General features: G+C 44.9%; 1 pseudogene; it reads left to right on the plus strand.

Moving 5' to 3' along the window:
* The first annotated feature begins 11300 nt into the window (after window positions 1-11300).
* LOC147965001 (uncharacterized) lies at window positions 11301-15721 on the plus strand (annotated as a pseudogene).
* Window positions 15722-18998: the final 3277 nt, after the last annotated feature.

Genomic DNA, 18998 nt, shown 5'->3' on the forward strand with positions numbered 1-18998 from the left:
TCCAAGTACTCCAAGGTGTCGCCTGAGGAGTATACATGCAAAAAGAGCAAACACAAACAACACTTGGAAATACAATTGTTAGAGCACACAAAGGGTGCATCATGTAAGAATGAGTCTGTTCGACAAGATTGTTCATGACAAAGCGCATGAAGCTTATGAAGATGATATATAATGATATGCAAAGCATTGATGGGAACAATAGGATTTGTAGTATGCACAAAGGTGCGGTGAATGTGATCAAAGCAACCATTGTGCAAAATGATGTCATAATGGGACGGTTTATCAAAAGCATGAACATGGTAATGGGTGCTCAAAATGAGTATGTGATCATGCAATTGATGATGGGCAATATGATCATGATGTCTGAATATGCCATCAAGGTAGATCACAACAAATTTGCTAAGAAAATGCAGAAGCTCATATATCATGGATGACGTGGGAATACAAGATGCAACAAGGCAATCATAATATGAGTCAATCCATGCATAAGATGCAAATTTGTCATGAGTGTGAGATGTCCAATGAGCATGACATGTGTGAGCACAATCAACAAATATGGAGGTGTTGGTGTACCAATGCTCGATGTTGTGGCATGCGTGGAGGTTCGAAGGTGCTTCCAATAAGTCTGAGTGCTCCTCAATGTGAAGGTCCATAGAGTCAATCTTCAATGTCTTTCCTCCGTTTGCGAGATGTACCATGTAGACAACAAGAAGGAAACAACAATGAAAGAGTGACCCATCCAATATGCATATTTGAGGATGGCTCGAAGGGAAGGAGTTCACCTTTAGGAGATTCTCACAAATGTTGGTGTTGCAAATCGTGTATGCCTTCACATGACCAAATTGTCGCTTGACGGTATCGCCCTGTGAATCCATCAAAATGAAAGAACATGACAAACACTCGGAAAAACAAATGAGGTTAGCGGAGATGCAAAACCTATCATTCGTGTGGTAAAATACCCAAAAAGTGGATGCATCATGCTCATCATAAGAAAGGATAAGGGAGCATTTCATAGTATGGAGGCATATGATGCGAAAACAACCAAATGCAATAGGCTCAATCAAACAAGCATGCATCACAAGTAAGATGTCCAAGTCTCCACGATCAATAAGCATAGCAAGTTGGCACTCAATACAAGTGGATATGAGAGATGCCACTAATGGAAACAAGAGACAATGATCAAGACAAATCAAGTGAGAGGCATGAACATATACGTCATCAACCCAAGAAAGCAAGTAGTAATGGAATATGGGTGATGCGACAAAGCAAACAATCATATGAATCAAGGCAAGCAAGCTAGTAGTGCGAAGATGCAACGTATTAGAAGGAATCATGTCAAGTATGTCATGTGTGCAAATGGTGGGCATGAATAATGCACGTGACATATCACAAGCATGAAGGCAAGATATGAGCAAAATATCATCAATGTATTGGCGAGAGGCCCTATGTAAATAGCAATGGGACATCATGACTCCCCGAGCACAACAAACAACAATAGCATGAGGCACATGATAAACATGGCAATAGAAACAAGGATCTCCACCAAGCATGCAAATACACATATGAGTAGTAAAATGGTCAATCATGGGTAGATGCAAGCAATGGTCACAATTGCATGGCAAAGGCATAGAAATAGGCATAACATGCAAAGTGAACACGATATAATGACCATGAAGCGACAAGCGGTATATAGCACATAGCCGTGTGAGAGCCAAGTGAAAGAGATGCGCGTAGTCGTTGCACGAAGAGGGCGGTGGGAAGGATAGTTCATGGGATCCCAAGTCATCTTTGCTCTCAAGAGCTCGTTTCGTCAACTCTTGGGATTGAGAGGTTGACGAGTATACGTGAGTACCTACACAAAACAAAGACAAAGGGGAAATTCTGTGTGTGTGGTAGATGAACACATCATCCATCATGATGCGCACGTGCTTGTGTTGGTTAGCACAAAATATCCAATGCTCGAATAAATGAGATGCGTGATATAGAAACATGTCATCCATCATGGTAGGTTTATTGTTATGTATAGCATAATGGAGACTCAAAGGATGTAATGCATCACTCACAACATGTAGAGCATTGTTATTCATGGAATGCATATGGTGCAAGCAATTATGGGAATCATGCAATGTATGGAATGCATCAAAATCTCCTAATATGTATGAGGAAACTATGGGGGTCTCCTCATGATCATTAGTAGAAACATCACACGGAGAATATTGACAACATCCAAAACAATGGATATTTGGAACATTGTGATCATGGCATGGCATAGTAGATGAATTGCACAAATCATGTAAAGGAAGCATGGCAATATCATCGCATGAAAAACAAAAGCCAATGACCATCCTCTCGTGATCTATTCCATAAGTGCAAATGGGATTTATTATAATGGGGCATGCATAGTTACTATGTTGAGATTGAAATGATGCATTATGGGAGATCTCACTCATAGCATATGACAAGTTCAATGGATTGTCAAACATGATGTGACCAATAGAATTTTCACATGATATCGTATGAAGCATAGCATCACAACTAGGCAAATCAACATGCTCATCATCATATTCATCATAAATTGGTAAGTCATGGCATGAAGAATTTGCACTAGCATGAAGCATGGGAATAGGTGTTTCAACATCATGCAAGCAATCATTCGCAAGATAGTCCACTAGTGGGACAAGAGAAGCACAATCACCTATGTTACCTTTGGAGCACCGCTCATGTGTTGTAGGTGAGGTGTCGAAGACTGAGTCGTGGTCATCTTCATCTTGATGGAACCATGTGGGGGTGCATCATCATCCACCATGGCCATCGTTATCTCCATTGGAGGCATGGACTCGTCGAGGATAGGCGTGTCGTCATGTAGGAGATCTAGCACCAACGAAGAAAACACACTCAGAGTAGGGGTTAAGTCGTTAGGAATCATAGTGGCCTCACGTGCCGTGTCAACTACCTCACTCACTAAGTGTGGTGGCTCACTCACTCCCTCTTGGATGCTCTCAAGTGTGGGGCTAGTGGTGGTCACACTCATCCTCTCGTAGGAAATGCACTCATTGTCACAAATGGTGGAGTCACTCATATCACTCATGGTGGGGTGGCTCTCCTCACATGGGAATGGGGGCATCTCTTTATGTGTGGGTGTTGGAGAGATGTTGGTGCAAATGTCTCCATGCTCAATCATGTCGTAGTTGTAGTCGTGGATGAAGGCCGAAGATGGCACATCATCACTCTCCTCTAAGACCAAAGATAAGGTCTCATGTGTGGTTTCGTAGCTTGACTCGAAGTATGAGTCCAATATGGGCGCCGTCTTCATGTTGTTGAAGAGGTTCATGCGCGTCGTCGTGGTCGAAGGGGATGGCCCTTGCTCGACCTTCTTGTCACCGTCTTGTTGTTGGAGGCCCATATGATGTGGCACCTCATAGCTCGTCTCCATGACCGAAGGGAATGTCTCATGCTCAGCCATCTTCCTTGGGGGGCTTTCGAAGATGGAAGTGTCGTCCTCGCTCGTAGGGGGTCGCCTTGTACTTGAAGATGTCGATGTAGGCGAACTCATGGGAAGTAGGCAAAGATGCCGTACATCCGAAGGCGAAGATGCCTTGAGAACACTTGGCGAAGATGCCGAAGTGGTGGTGGTAGTCGTAGCTCCGTCTTGGTGGTGCTCGTCTCGCGGTCTTTTCTTTTGCTCATGAAGCTTGGACTTGGCGCGCAGTAGAGCTTGTTGGGACTTGTACATTTGCGCTTGGCGAGCATCTTCGTGATGATGGTATCGTTGTCGCACTTGAGCTCGTAGTAGATGTCGTTCGTCGTCGTCGTGCACACGTTTCTTAGAGGTGACTTGCCCTTCATGGCGAGGTGGATCACGAATGTGATGGTGGTCGCCATAGAGATGTGGACGTGGACGACTTGTGCTTGCATCATTTTTGCGCTCCGAAGACTTGTGACTTGAATGTCGCCGCCTTGAGGATGATGAAGGGGAAGAACGGTTGATCAACAAGGTTCCAATCTCCTCCATCCTTGCATCTTGCTCCTCCTTGTGCGTGGAAAGCTTGTTGTCGATGTAGTCCCTTTTCCTTGCTTCGGAGTGACGAATGTCGATGGAGAGGTTCTCGGTGCGCTCTCGCAATCTTGATTGTGCGCCTTGCATTTGTCGTTGTAGATCGAAGATTGATGCTTTGGTGATGTAGTTGTTCACTCCGTCGTTGTTGTGGAAGACCGGAGATGAAATGCCTTGCCTATCCATCACTCCAATAGAAAAATGTGAGTGGAAGAAAGAGAAGAACGAATACCAAATGTACCTTGACCGAAGTTGAAAGTGGATCAATGATCACTCCAACGTGGACAAGGAAATAACACAATTGGTACCAATTCTTGTCGGTTTCTCACACCTACACAAATAAGGCTTATGGTGGAGCTCGGTGAGGATAGTGGCACAAAAAATTTGATGCAAAATGTTAGCAAGAGTCACTAATGTTGAAAGAGATTCACAAATTCGCAAGTGAAACAAGTAGACCAATAGCAATATGTGGCACATATTGACACACACACGGATAGATAAATGGGTCGTGCAACCAAGGATGCGCACAAAATGTGGAATCCACGGAAAACGCTCGTGTTGCACAACTCAAGAGAGACGCTAGCACGATTCCTCAATAGGCGGATACGACACTTGTGCACAACCTATAAGATGGCAAAATGGATAACTTTCTATCCCAAGTATGCTATGTTTGTATGGTTCCCGGTGTTTCTCACAAGGTGATCCAAGATGATCATATATGAAATGTGGTATGATGCTATGGCTATTGCTTACGAGCTCTTTGTTCACTCTTTTGCTTAAAAGCTTGTTCTTGTTTTTTTGTATGGCCACTTTGGCACAATGCACAAACCAAGATAGCAATTGTATATATGCAGGAACAAACTTGAGGCACAAGAGATGATATGATGATACCAATATGATACGATATATATGCAATGGGAGGTGTAGATTACTAATGTGCACAAGTAACGTTGTCGACAATACTCAAATGGCTAGTATCGATAGGCAAGTGACGCAAAATGGGCTAGGGGTTATAAATGCAATGGCAAGGGAATATACAATGGAGGGATACCACGATACCAAGATGATATGGAGGTTACCGTCCCTGTCGATGATGAGTGGCGGTGATCTTGATGGAGATACCAAGATGATGGAGGCTCGTCCCTAAGTAGCCGAAACACCTTAGGAAACGGAAAAATTGCGAACTCAAAATCTCAAATGTCAAATGTCAAATGGTGGTAGCGGGAATGCGATGGTGGTTTTGTGAAAGCTCAATGGAATTGCGGAATGGCAATGATGGGTTGTGGAGCACGCAATGCGGAAATGGAGGGTAAGGTGGTGGACTATACACGGTGTCGGTGTTGGAAGCAAGGTCCCTAAGTAGCCAAAACACCTTAGGAGACACAACTCTCAACACAAAAAAAATTGAGTTAAGTCGGTGTGGAAGAAGTGTATGGTTGGTAAGCCTATGCGGAAGTGGTGGTGGTGGTTGATGAAGAAGAAACCGTCCATAAGTAGCCTAGATAGCTTAGGATACTCAAATCACTCCTTAAGCAACCACTAATGCGATGGGGAACAAAATTGGTTAGGTTGCGGAAGTCGGTAGTGGAGTAGCAGATGATGTGGTGGAAGCCCTAGGCAAAGATGCCAACATTGTCAAAATTTGATGGAGTCAAAAGATGTTGGTGGTATTTTTTGGGAAGGGGGATGTCAAGAGCTTTCCAACGAGCTAAAGAACGTGAACATCCGACTCCATATGAATTAGTTATGGCCAAAACAAAAATCAACTGAAATATGAAACTACAGGTTACAGACGTCCGGACAAGGTCGGATGTCCGGGGGCTGGACGTCCGGGCGGGCTCAGAAATCCATAAATTTGGCTCGGGTTAGGGGTTCCCGTCGTCCGGAAAAGGTCGGTCGTCCGGTGGGTTGGGGTCAACACGAAATTTCAGATCCGAGATGCGATTTTTGGCGGAATTTGGGGATTTTGGGGTCAAAATAGAGGAGATTTCGTGGATGGAAAGTGGGGAAACTTGGGGAAATGCTAGATCAACTCGAAACCAAGCAAATCCATGGATCAAATCCAACAAAACTTCTTCAAACCAACAAATAAAAAAAATGGGGCTATTTTTGGTGGGGATTTTCGAAAGTGGGGAAGAACACAATAAAATTAGGCTAGAAAACGAAGAGGGGAGGCTCCGAAATCGTGATCAACGTGGCTCATGATACCAAGATAATATAGGGTAGAACGCCAATCGGCCGATCTTTCACGAAAGGAGCGGATCCCGCGAAGAACACGGAGAACACGAGGGGAATGAGAGGGAAAACACAAGGGAAACACAAGAGAGTCACTAAACCAACACAAGAAAGTCACACATGTGCTAGATCCTCAGATACATAGAGTTCACACGGTACACGATCAACTAAGGACGATACAAGGGTAACGGTCTTCTCCGTGAGGAGGTCTTGATGTTCTTCTCCGCAAGGAGGTCTTGAATCCAAAGGGATCTTCTCTGAAGAGGCCGCGGTCTCTCACGAGGAGTAGATCCGATGTGGATGAGCGTAGCTCTATCTCTCAAAATGAGCTAAACCAGCGCTAACCCTAGAAAGGAGGATGGAGAGGTCTATTTATAGTCTTAGTGCAAATGGGGGGTGAAGTGAAGGGGTACATGGGCTGCGCCCAACACATGGCAGCGCACAGGCGCCGGTCGTCCGACAGGTACCAGACGTCCGGTGGCTCGCGAGGGTCTGGTCGTTCGGTACTTGTCGGACGTCCAGCGTTTTGGCTCGGTTGAGGTGGCGCTGGATTTCCGGGGACGGTCGGACGTCCGGACGCTGGAGTGTGTCGGATGTCCGGGATTTGTCAGACGTCCGCTTGTTTTGGCTCGGGTGCGGGATCGTCGGTCGTCCGGTTCGGGCCGGTCGTCTGGTGGGTCTTCAGGCGTCGGACGTCCGATCCCGACCGGTCGTCCGGTGGCTGGAGCTTCTTCCGTGGCCCTTCTTCTTGTTCCTCGCTCTTGGTGTCCTCGCCTTCTTGTCCATGGGCTTCCTCTTGGTTCCTGGTCATGCATAGCACACATGTTTGAGGTAGTAGCCATGTCTCACGTATGGAAAGTGATGGTTCGAAGAGGAGCGAGTTCACCTTGTGTCCAGTGGTGCCTAGTTGAGGTCTCGTCTTATGTTTTGTTGTTTCCTCTAAGGGTGTTCATGTTGATGAATCCAGGATCAATGCTATTAAGACATGGCCACAACCAACCAGGGTGTTCATGTTCATGTTGACGACGTCGCACTCCAAGGTGTCTTCGTAGGCGCCAATTTTGAAGGAGACTTGTACTCGATGCTCGACTTGGATAGTGCCGGAGTCGCTAAGCCATTGCACTTTGTATGGATGAGGGTGCTTCATGTTAGGCAATTGGAGCTTGGAGCAAAGTTCTTCACTTGCGAGGTTATGAAAACTCCCTCCATCGATGATGACCTTGACGGATCGTCCATTGATGCTGGCCTTGGTGTGGAATATGTTGCATCTTTGGTCTTCTTCTTGGTGATGTTGGAGAGTCAAGACTTTGGAGACGATAAGAGCGGGACTTGAGTCTTCATCGCAAAAGACTTGTTCCTCTTCATCATTCACTTGCCGGTGGATGGCGAGTTGCTCAAGAGCGTCCATTTCTCTGTCACTCATCGAGTCGTAGGTGCCGTCGTCATTGAGGATCATGGTTCGCTTGTTGGTGCACTCATAGGACTTGTGGCCTCGGCCTCCGCATGTGAAGCATTTGAAGGAACTTGTCTTGACGGTCTCATCGGTTGGAGTGGATGATGATGAAGCTATCGGCTTGAAGTTGCTCATAGTAGGAGGATGACTTGGAGTTGACGAAGCTTTCTTGGAACTCGACTTGTCGATGTTGCTAGTAGAAGGCTTGGTAGACGGTGTTGGAGTCGTTGAAGCTTGGTTGTTGGAGAAGCCGTAGGACTTGGATGAGAACTTGGCATACTTGAAATCGTCTTGCGTGACATTGGCTCTTATCATGGCAATCTCCATCTCCTTGAAGTACTCCTCAACACTCTTGGTTCCTTGCTTGAGTAGTTGGAGTTTCTTGAAGAGGTCGTGATTGTAGTAGGTAGGCCCAAAGCGTGCTCTCATGACATCATTCATTTGCGCCCAAGTAGTGATGGGTGGTTCACCTCTTGCCTCTCGGCGCTCGATAACTTGTTCCCACCAAATGAGGACATCGTCTTGGAACTCAAGGGATGCCATCGCGATCTTCTTCTCTTCTTCATAGTTGTGCAAACAGAAGATTTTATCGACCTTCAATGCCCATGAAAGGTACTCTTCGGGATCGTTGCTCCCATTGAACTTGGGCATGGTGAACTTGAGCTTGCCATAGCGTTGATCTTCATTGTGTTGGGGTCGGGGATGATGACGCTCATGTTGTAGATGATTTTCAAGCTCATGTCGCTGTTGGTGAGGAGGATTGTCAACCTCATGTTGGAATTGTCGTGGATTATTTCCATTCTCTTCACGCTCTTGATGAACTTGATGTTCTTAGCGAGCTTGTGGAGGAGCTTGTCGAGCTCGAGGAGGAACTTGAGGAACGTGACGGTGCATGCAAGCTTGATGTCGTCGTTCATGAAGTTCTTCACGAAGTGCTTCCTCTTGTTCACGGACTTGTTGGCCGCGGTTGGCTACGGCTCAACTTGAATCTTGGAGGGCTTGTTGCGCCTCAAGTGCTTGAGCTTCACGGAGTTGTTGTTCTTGGCATTGTGCTTCGGCATCTTGTGCTTCTTGTTGTAGACGCGCTCGCTCTTCCTCTTCGTGTTGGCGGTGCTGTTGCCGTTCTCGTGCTAGCGCAAAAGCCTCTTGGGTTTGATGTCGTCGGCGCTCTTGAGAGTCGGTGTCGCGTAGAGGATTGAGGCTTCCTAGACGATCATTGCGCGCGACACGGCATAGAGTGTTCGATGTCGGTGTACTTGAACCGGAGAGGGTGAAGTCGGAGTGTCGACTTGATGAAGACGAAGTGGAAGAAGAGCAGTTGAGCAACAAAGCGCGAATTTCGTCCATCCTTGTGTCATTCTCTTGCTTGTGATCGTCGAGCTTGTGGTCGAAGTAGTCCCTTGTACGTTGCTCGGAGAGTCGTAAGTCGGCGGCGATGTTGGCCTTGGATTTGGAGAGTTTTCTCGGTGTTGTTCTTGGCGAAGGGGAAGATAACTGTTGTCGGCGCCTTTGGATATATAAATAAGCATCTTATCATGAAGTCAAAAGGACGGGTGCATGGAAGGATGACATTGGGCCGCACGCCCACTAGAAAGGTGTGCGAAGCCCTTGCCCCACTGCGATCTCGAGATGTCTTCGGACCTTAGAATCTTAAGAGTGTTTGGCTCCGAATACATTAGAGCGGGTTCTGAATAAACTTCAGTGAAATTAACACGGCTTGAAACGGGGAGAGACATACTAAGGAACTCGCCCCACAAGACGAATACTGGTCGGATGGATGGATACCTGAAAGTGCAACTATCCCTGGGTGGTTTTGTTAATTCCTAACAACATATAGCTCATTGAGCTAACATTATTCCAAGATTAATATTTCAGGAAAATCTCAATGAATGGCATGGCATGGATGAGGAAAGTGGACCCCTCAAAATACTAAGGACAAAAAGATTGTCTCAAGCTCAAAGCTCAAGACTCAACATTTTATATTTTAGTGATCCAAGATCACATTGAGTCTATAGGAAAAGCCAGTACTATCAAGGAGGGATGAGGTGTTGCTTGATGAGGTTCTTGCTTCATAGTGCTTAGTGATATGCTGCAAAACCCTCAACTACCTTCCCACATCCACATATGACCTAAACCGAAAGTCAAACTCGGCCCCACCGATTCTTTCTATCCGGCGCCACCGAGTTCAGATGTCATAGCCACTTCCACAAACCCTAGACAAATCGGTCTCACCGATAGGGATCTCGGTCACACCGAGATGGGGTTGTAATCTCTCTGTTTCCCTTCGTAACGTTTCGGTCCTACCGAGATGAGTGATCGGTCCCACCGAGATTGCAATGTAAACTCTCTGTTTCCCTTTTGTAACATTTCGGTCCCACCGAAATGAGCAAATCGGCCCCACCGAGTTTACCTGACCAACTCTCTGGTTAGCTTATTACCAAAATCGGTCCCACCGAGTTTGTGTAATCGGTCACATCGAGATTACGTTATGCCCTAACCCTAACCATATCGGTCCTACCGAGTTGCATCTCAGTCCCACCGAAAATCCTAACGGTCACTAGGTTTGCTAAATCGGTCCGACCGAGTTTCTCAATTCGATCTGACCGAGATTGGTAAATTGCGTGTAACAGTTAGTTTTTGTGTGGAGGCTATATATACCCCTCCACCCACTCTTCATTCGTGGAGAGAGCCATCAGAACATACCTACACTTCCAATACACATTTTCTGAGAGAGAACCACCTACTCATGTGTTGAGGCCAAGATATTCCATTCCCACCATATGAATCTTGATCTCTAGCCTTCCCCAAGTTGCTTTCCACTCAAATCTTCTTTCCACCAAATCCATATCCTGTGAGAGAGAGTTGAGTGTTGGGGAGACTATCATTTGAAGCACAAGAGCAAGGAGTTCATCATCAACACACCATTTGTTACTTCTTGGAGAGTGGTGTCTCCTAGATTGGCTAGATGTCACTTGGGAGCCTCCGACAAGATTGTGGAGTTGAACCAAGGAGTTTGTAAGGGCAAGGATATCGCCTACTTAGTGAAGATCTACCGCTAGTGGGGCAAGTCCTTCGTGGGCGATGGCCATGATGGGATAGACAAGGTTGCTTCTTCGTGGACCCTTCGTTGGTGGAGCCCTCCGTGGACTCCCGCAACCTTTACCCTTCGTGGGTTGAAGTCTCCATCAACATGGATGTACGATAGCACCACCTATCGGAACCACGACAAAAACATCCGTGTCTCCAATTGCGTTTGAATTCTCCAAACCCTTCCCTTTACATTCTTGCAAGTTGCATGCTTTACTTTCCGCTGCTCATAGACTCTTTGCATGCTTGCTTGAATTGTGTTATGATTGCTTGCCTTGTGCTAAGATAGCTAAAATCTGCCAAAGACTAAAATTGGGAAAATGATAGATTTTTAATTGGTCAAGTAGTCTAATCACCCCCCCTCTAGACATACTTTCGATCCTACAAGTTGTATCAGAGCTTTGGTCTCCATTTGCTTTGATTTCCATAGCTTTTGGTGGTCATAGCCTTGGTTTCACAACCTACGAGAGTATGGCGTCTAGCGAGGGAAATTATCACCGTAGAGGTCCTTACTTTGATGGTACTAATTTTGCTAGTTGGAAGCATAAGATGAAAATGCATATCCTTGGACATAACCCCGCCGTTTGGGCTATTGTGTGTATTGGCTTGCAAGGTGAATTCTTTGATGTGAGAGAACCGAATCGTGAAGCCACCGCGGAAGAGTTGAAAATGCTGCAATACAACGCTCAAGCTTGTGATATCCTCTTCAACGGATTGTGCCCCGAAGAATTCAACAAAATCAGCCGTCTTGAGAATGCAAAGGAAATTTGGGATACTTTGATTGACATGCATGAAGGTACCAACTCCGTCAAGGAATCCAAGTTGGATGTGCTTCAAAGTCAACTTGACAAGTTCAAAATGAAGGATGGTGAAAGTGTCGCTGAAATGTACTCTAGGCTTTCTCTTATCACAAATGACATTACCGGCTTAGGAAGTGAAGAGATGACCGACAGATTCATCATCAAGAAGATCCTAAGAGCCTTGGATGGAAAATATGATACCGTGTGCACATTGATTCAAATGATGCCCAATTACAAAGATCTCAAGCCAACGAAAGTCATTGTAAGAATTGTTGCTCATGAGATGTCACTCAAGGATAAGGAGGAACTTCACAACAAATCAACTGGTGCTTAGAAAGCCTCATGTGAAGCCCCCACATCATCAAGTGAGAAACAAACCTTCAATGAAGAATTGAGCTTAGTGGTGAAGAACTTCAACAAATTCTACAAGAGTAGAAGCAAAGAGAGAAGCTCCAGGTCAAGGTCCTACAATGACAAAAGATCTTCTAGTCGAGAGCGAAACTGCTACAATTGTGGAAGGCCCGGACACTATTCCAATGAGTGTACGGCACCCCACAAAAGAAGAGAAGATTCTCCAAAAAGAAGAAGTAGAAGAGAAGACTCACCACCTAGAGAAAGAAGGAGTAGAGATGATCGTTATGAACGAAGACCCTCACGGAGAAGCAAGGATTCGGAAAGAAAGGACAAGTCATCAAGGAGCTACACAAAACAAAGACATCAAGCTCATGTTGGTGAATGGGTATCCGGCTCCGACTCCGACAATCACTCCGAGAGAAGCTATCACTCCGACCCCGAATATACTCAAGATGAAGGTGTTGCCGGTCTAGCACTTGTGTCAACCAACTCCTACGACATATTTGATTCACCAAATGAAGGAATTGGAAGATGCTTCATGGCCAAAGGTCCAAAGGTATAACACCCCGAGTATGTTGATTTCAATAGTGATGAAGATGACTTGTTAGGTGATGATGATTTACTTGTTGACAACTCTAGTGATGAATACTATGATGAAACGTCAATTAATCATGCTAATCAAGATGAAACAAATGACAATGATAAGGAGAAGATTGAGTCTCTAACTAAAGAACTAAACACTCTTAAGTTAGCTCATGAAACTATCTTAGGAGATCATCGAGAACTTTTAAGGGCTCAGGAGAAATTACGTTTTGAAAAGCTCAACCTTGAGCAAGAGCATGAGTTCTTGAAGGCAATCAATGATGATCTTCGCAAGAAAAGTTCTTCTTACATTGCCAAGCGTTTACTCTTATCCACTTACATGCCTCAAGTCAAGTCTAGTCACAAGAACAAGAAAGATTCTTCCTCTAGCAGTAACAATAATCATGCTAAATCCAATATTGTTGCTTCTAGTAGTTCTCTTGATTCCACTAATGATTCTCTTAGCCAAGTTACACTTGGGCAAGAAAATAGCTTATTGAAGGGAATTATAGAGAAAGGTGTTTACAAGAGCCTTTCCAGGAGTAAGCAATTGGAGGAAATTGTATGCAAGCAAGAAAGGCATCGGAAGAACCAAGGTGTTGGTTTTGAACGGAAGTTCAATGCCAATGGAGTTGAGTGGGAAGAAGATCAATACCCCAAGACAAAGTTTGTTCCTCAACAAGAGAAGTATGATCCTACTTCTTTCAAAGGGACACAAGCTCAAGATGATCTTCCACCACAAGACCACAAGCAAAAAGGCAAGGACAAGCTTCAAGAGGAAATTGATGCATTTGAAGAAGCTTCTAAGGCCTTGGTCAAGTGGGTTCCCAAGATTACATCAAGTTCCACTTCATCAAGTACAACTACAACTCCGAGGATTCCCATCAAGATGGTGTGGATCCCGAAGAAGAAGAACTAGAGAGTTCCTGAGGGTGACTCCGCCAACATACTTCACTCTTATCATTTTGGCAAGAACGAGTGCAATCAACTTCCACATCTTGCACTAGTTCAAGGAGTCACAAACCCTCTTGTTGGTAAGACAAGGGACAAGGTAACCTAAAGCTTTCATAGACATCATCTTGTGTGTGCATCACTCTATGCCTATGGATATCCTTGTGTGTTCCTTGTGGGACTAACCCGTGTAGGTATTGAAAGTGCAACTCACTCCAAAGGATAGCACCAAATGATCTACATCAACATTGAGCATCTACATCTTCAACATCTACATGAAGTCATCATCGACAAAACCCAAGGTTAGTTCATCCCTCTTAAGGGGGGATCTCACATCTAGGGGGAGCTTTACTCTAAGAATTGAGCTAAAGCAACTCTAATGGTGTGAAAACAACAACGCTTTATGTAAAAGTGGTAACCCCACTTGTGCTTAAACGATGAGTATGACCTATGATCAAATGTTTTCATTTGACTCCTAAGTCAATATACTCATATATAGATGACCTAGTCATCGCCAATTGCTTAATAGATGCTAGAATTGGTTGTGCATGCTTTGCCACATATTTCAATTGCCACTTTATTGTGTGAGCATGTTGGTTGCATAATTTACTCATTCAAGGACATCCACTTGTTGTTTTGATTGATTGGTTTCTTTTTTTATCTTGCCAAGTGGATGGACAAGAATGCCTAAGAACCTTCTCTAGCTATCTACGCTTTTATCGTCTCAAACTCTATTCATGCTACATCACAAAATTTGATCAAGTCAGATTCGAACCACTCTGTGTGAGGAGCACTCGGAGTCCCCGATTCGTCATAGACTTAAACTTCCAAAACTTCTTTGTGCATTTCGGTCTGACCGATTCACCCATTTCGGTCATACCGAGATCACTAAGTCGATCTAGGTTTTCAATCTCGGTGCAACCGATTTGAACTTTTCGGTCACACCGAGTTGCAACAACTGCTTGCAGTTATGCATCTCGGTGCCACCGAGTTGTTCCACTCGGTCACACCGACAGGGTCGGGCTATATATACCCACGGGCAAAATTTTGGAAATTTTCTCCGAACTCTTTCGCCCGCGCTTAGCCCGCTCTGCCTCCAGGGTCTCTGGATCGTCCTCCTCGTCGCCAGTTGCCTCCTGCCGCTGGTCTCTGCCGCCGTCAACGGGAATCATCCTCGCCATTGCCGCCGTAGCGAGTTCATCGCTGAACTAGGGTATGAAATTGATCACTGTGCTATCCTTATCTGATTCCTAGCACATTGTGTTTGCCATGAATCTTGCCACTATTGAAACTATCTTATCCAGTCAAAACACTCCGTAGATTAGAGATGATTTGAAAATTTAGGGTTAGGTTTCCGCCGAAACCATCTCGGACCAACCGAGTTGAGGAACTCGGTACCACCGATTCGGCTCAGGCCATTGCACATGCGATTCTTGGTCTGACCGAGAATTGAAAATCGGTGTGACCGAGTTCAGGACTTTGTGAAACCCTAGCAGTCTCGGTGCCACCGAACTGTGACTCGGTCTGACCGAGTTCACTAGTTTAGGTTCCAACAGCTGCTTCGGTATCACCGAGTTTACAAATCGGTTGATCCGAAATGCTTTGTGAGGAAAACTAAAACTAAGTTTTTGATTCATTCTTTTGCAAAAACCTCTGTATTTTGTGATGCTCATCCACTCTACCTCATCTATAATCTATTCACAGGGTCAGCTGTCAGAGATTGCATTATGTCTGATCAAAGTGACAGTCAGAACAAGTCATAGGAGCAGGTTCACATGAGTGAGGGAACTAGTCCATCTAGCAGCTCAGATGTTGGAAGCAGGAGCACACCCAGCAACTTGCCAAAAGCTGCCACCACGGCTAGAAAGAAGAAAACTTCTGAATCTGAGGATGAAGACTGTGGCAGTTGAGGATGAGGCCACTTCCAAGAAGAAAGTGGTTAAAAAGGAATATAGCACTGCTGCTGCAACTAAGCCAGGTCTGAAGACCAAGAGGCCAACAGGAAGACAACCAATGTCTAAACCTAGGAAAGTTGCCACAGGTGAGAAAATGGAGCTCACTCTTGAACCCAAGGAAGCTAGAGATGGCAAGAAGAGGAAAGAGAGGGTCAAGAAGACCATGGCCAGAGTAATTGGAAAGCCATCTATGATGAGAGACTCTGAAGAGGAAGAGGAAGAAGATGTTGCACTAGCACCTAAGGCATAGAAACTTATGGGAGATGCCATAAGATCAGGGGCTGCTTCATCTATGCCCAAAGAAGCTCCCTAGCCAGCTGCTCCAAAACCCAAAACTGCACCAAAGAGGAGTACCAGGAACATTCCAGCTGCTGAGAAAAACAAGGCCCCAGTGCCTGAAAACTGTTGATGAAGAAGAAGGTGATGAGACACATGTTTTGAGGAAGTTAAAGCCAAAAATTCCAAATCATAATGATGCTCATCCTATAGCAGAAAACATGAAGATCGGGAAGGACTCAGGATTGAGGCTATGGAGAGAGTCAGATCCATATGCCACTAGAAGGAGAACTGCTGTGGACTACAGGTTCTGTACCAAAGAACAGCAGGATTTTTATGAGATAGTGTTGCTTGGCAAGAAACCAATAGTATGTGACATGAGATGGGTCAACTGGGAGTACATCAAGGAGAATGAAGAACACTATCCCTGAGTATATGATAGTTTCAAGGCTTGTGGAGTTGATGAGTTTGTGGCTCAGAAGCTCACAAAGTGGAATGATGAGCTTATCATGCAGTTCTACTCCACAGCTCACTTCTACCCAGATGGCAAGATAGTCTGGATGTCTGAAGGCACTAGATACCAGTGAACAGTAGCATAATGGGCTCAATTGATCAATGCTCCTGAGGAGAATGAAGATGACTTAGATGTCTATGCCAAGAAGAAGAAGGATCACAACTCCATGGCTTGCATGTACAAGGAGATTCCTGATGCAGATCTTGAGACTCACCAATTTGGATAAGTGAAACACCTGCTGTCAGGACTGCCTACTATCAATTGGATCCTCAGGCACACTCTTCTGCCCAAGTCTGTTGATCACAGAATGATCAGAGGCCACTCCATCAGTCTCCTACATATATTTGATGTGCCACAAAAGTTCAAAGTCATGAGTCTTATAGTTGAAACTATCAAGAGGACAACTGCTGACCAAAAGAGAAGTTGTGGGTATGCACCATAGATCCAGGAGTTGATTAACTCCAAGATGGGCACTGGCACATACTTGTTGGACAAGGAGCACATGCCTATCTATCTAGATTTTGAGGACAACCAAGTGGTTATGAATGAGGATGAACCATCTTCTATGCACGTTCAAGCAAAGAGGGAGAAGGCAAAGGCTGAGAAAGCTGCAAAGATGCCAACCATGGAAGAGGCATCTCAGTATCTTCTAAAGAGCAAGCAAGATCAGCTCGGCTACTTGATTGCATCCTCTCTCAGGATTGAGAAAGGGCTGGCCACCCTGACTCAAAACTAGGAGAGCTTGGAAAGGATCATGGAACAGAAGTTCTATGACATGGATGTGAAGGTAACTGAGATCCAGTCTGCTGTGGAGCAACTTCAGGATCATATGCAGGAGAGGAAGGCAAGACAACCACTAATGCATTTGCCAGAGTGCCTAGAGCTCAGAGGTCAACTGCAGTGCCAGTAACAGACACCAGAGCCACTTCATCTGCACCAACTACAGCTTCAGTGCCACCAGCTCCAGCACCTACTCCATCAGCTCCATCTACATCGACTGAAGCCTTCGTTCTTGGAGTTCTCCGGACACCACCACCTGAAGACCAAGCCTGAGAGAGGATTTAGTTCTATGCATTTTCTATGAACTTTTTGGTAACTTGTTGCCAAAGGGGGAGAAAAATGTATAGATCATAGGCTTCGAGAGAGAGTGTTGCTTTTTTATTCTCTCTTGCTTTGGTGGTTGAACTTTATTTGCTTGATTGAGATACTTTCTGTCTGTGTGATACTTGGATGATCATGTGTGTTTGATCATATGCAACATTAATGCTTGTTGGATGATATTATCATTTTATCCCTATATGATCATTCACTTTGTTTGGTGATGAGTGCATGTATTTAATTATTATCATTTTGAGCGCTCCACCAAGATGTATGTGACATGGAAGAGTAACCCATGAGCCTAACTCTCTGTGCATTTGCAGTCCAAAGCAAATCATAAACTGTGCACAAATTTAGGGGGATCTCTTGCTTTTCACATACTTCTCAAAGCGACAATGTTTTTCACTCTTATTATCATTCGTCGAAGCTTTGATCTATATGTTGTCATCAATTACCAAAAACGGGGAGATTGAAAGTGCAACTATCCCTGGGTGGTTTTGGTAATTCCTAACAACATATAGCTCATTGAGCTAACATTATTCCAAGATTAATATTTCAGGAAAATCTCAATGAATGGCATGGCATGGATGAGGAAAGTGGACCCCTAAAAATACTAAGGACAAAAATATTGGCTCAAGCTCAAAGCTCAAGACTCTACATTTTATATTTTAGTGATCCAAGATCACATTGAGTCTATAGGAAAAGCCAATACTATCAAGGAGGGATGAGGTGTTGCTTGATGAGGTTCTTGCTTCATAGTGCTTAGTGACATGCTCCAAAACCCTCAACTACCTTCCCACATCCACATATGACCTAAACCAAAAGTCAAACTCGGCCCCACTGATTCTTTCTATCCGACGCCACCGAGTTCAGATGTCATAGCACTGCCACAAACCCTAGGCAAATCGGTCTCATCGATAGGGATCTCGGTCACACCGAGATGGGGTTGTGATCTCTCTATTTCCCTTTGTAACGTTTCGGTCCTACCAAGATGAGCGATTGGTCCCACCGAGATTGCAATGTAAACTCTCTGTTTCCCTTTTGTAACATTTTGGTCCCACCGAAATGAGCAAATCGGTCCCACCGAGTTTACCTGACCAACTCTTTGGTTAGCTTATTACCAAAATCGGTCCCACCGAGTTTGTGTAATCGGTCACACCGAGATTACGTTATGCCCTAACCCTAACCATATCGGTCCTACCGAGTTGCATCTCAGTCCCATCAAAAATCCTAACGGTCACTAGGTTTGCTAAATCGGTCCGATCGAGTTTCTCAATTCGGTCTCACCGAGATTGGTAAATTATGTGTAACGGTTAGTTTTTGTGTGGAGGCTATATATACCCCTCCACCCACTCTTCATTCGTGGAGAGAGCCATCATAACATACCTACACTTCCAATACACATTTTCTGAGAGAGAACCACCTACTCATGTGTTGAGGCCAAGATATTCCATTCCCACCATATGAATCTTGATCTCTAGCCTTCCCCAAGTTGCTTTCCACTCAAATCTTCTTTCCACCAAATCCATATCCTGTGAGAGAGAGAGAGAGAGTTGAGTGTTGGGGAGACTATCATTTGAAGCACAAGAGCAAGGAGTTCATCATCAACACACCATTTGTTACTTCTTGGAGAGTGATG

Source organism: Triticum urartu, chromosome 6A (genome assembly GCF_056163025.1).
Source record: "Triticum urartu cultivar PI428250 chromosome 6A, HENAU_Tu73, whole genome shotgun sequence".
NCBI lineage: Eukaryota > Viridiplantae > Streptophyta > Magnoliopsida > Poales > Poaceae > Triticum > Triticum urartu.